The 1,794-nt window shown below is 22.1% G+C and overlaps 1 long non-coding RNA gene across 1 annotated transcript; it reads left to right on the top strand.

The window, feature by feature from the left end:
* Positions 1-166: 166 nt before the first annotated feature.
* LOC127746477 (uncharacterized) lies at positions 167-1,535 on the top strand. The gene is made up of 2 exons (XR_008008089.1): positions 167-299; positions 1,213-1,535. It is a non-coding gene; the product is annotated as an uncharacterized LOC127746477 (long non-coding RNA).
* The last annotated feature ends 259 nt before the right edge of the window (positions 1,536-1,794 follow it).

The raw sequence follows: 1,794 nt of genomic DNA on the forward strand, positions 1-1,794 counted from the left end.
TTATTATTTAAAATATTTATTTATATATTAGTATATTTTATATTTATTAAAATCTATTAATATTCTTTTTTATATTAATCTTTGATTTTTATCTAATAAAAATTAATGATTTATATAAATATAATACATTTAATAAATATAATTATTGTGCTCATTTTAGACATACCCCATCAAAAGCATATGATTCACTATAAATATAGATAGACATGTACGAGTGGTTTCATACTTTCAATTACCTTGTAAGATGAAGGCCTTTGCTAATGTTCTGATCGTTTTCCTAGTTTTCTCCATTGGCATTGGTATGTTCAAGTTATCCAATAGACAATATTTAATTTTTCTGGTCTTCTATATATGTGAGTGTTTTACGAAAAAAAATTGTTTGTCTTTTATTCTATATTTTTATATTTTAAAAATATAATTTTACATATTATCTATACTTTTATACTATATATAATGGTTCAATTTTTTTTCTAAAATACTCTTTATTATTTACAATTGCTTTTTAATTTAAATTCAAAATATTTCAGTTAAATTATAAAACATTCATTGTTTCAACTAATTCAATTTTTATTATTTTTATACACTTTTAATAAATAAAAGAGTAAACTAATAAGTAAGATAGTGTTTATCGATACACTAATATTTTATAATGTTAAAAATAATTAAAAAAAGTAACTTATGTTTATTTACTTTTTAAAAAATGGAAATTTATTTCTTTTAAAATCAAATATTTTATAAAATTTTTATAAATATGAAAACTGATTTTTCTAGACGAAAAAGAATTTCCAAAGAAGTTTATTTATGATTTTCAAAAAAGTAATTTTACAATCTGATTCTTTTCATGCAGTTGAAATTATTTAAAAAATTATTTTAATAAGAGTCTACTCTCTTTGATTTTCCCAATACTAAAAATAACTGATTTTCATTTAAATTCTGATTAATTTATAAAATCTATATAAAATCTTGGCCTGAAGCGTGTTAAAGCACAGGAGATCATGTTGAATAATTTTTATAATATTGTAATACACTTTAAATATCAATATTCAAATAAAATATTATCTTTATTTTCATAATAAGAATAATTTGACATTTTTTTTAATAAAAACTCAAAAGACAAACACACGTTATAAGTTTCTATTTGTTTATTTTAGTTTAGATTGTACATCCAACTATGAAGTATCCAGGTAGTAATTGTTTGATGTGTAAACGTAGGAAATGAAAGGCTAATGAAAGTAACAGAGGCAGCCTCAAATCAGTGTACACAGACACTCCCCAGTTTACGTATAAGTGTATTTGGTAACGAGTGCGACGATATTTGCAAAAAACGCTATGGAAGCCTAGCAAGTGGATCTTGCAATAATCACTTATGTGTTTGTCAGTACCCACCTCCATGTCACAATTTGTAGTCCTATCTTTACAACATTTTCCCTTTGAATAAGTAATGCTCCAATCATGGAAAATGAAAAGGTTAATATATATAAATTGATGATGATGTTTCTATGAATATCAATTTTATTTACTATCTTTCTTTTTTCCCCCTCGTTCTTAGTTACTTTTAGTTTTATAAGGTTAAAGAATGTTATGAGTATTTTTCTTCCGAAGGCTTAGTTATTATTTGGTATTACATGATCCACTGGATAAAAATTAGTAAGACTGGTAAAATTTTTACTTTGTAGTTTGTTATAAAAGTAAATTTTTTAAAAATAATTTTTTTAAAAAGTTGTAGAATTTATATTGGTTAATTAAATTAAAATTATTTTTAATAAACATACATAAACAATAACAAGTGTGTTT

This window comes from Arachis duranensis, chromosome 4, assembly GCF_000817695.3.
Source record: "Arachis duranensis cultivar V14167 chromosome 4, aradu.V14167.gnm2.J7QH, whole genome shotgun sequence".
NCBI lineage: Eukaryota > Viridiplantae > Streptophyta > Magnoliopsida > Fabales > Fabaceae > Arachis > Arachis duranensis.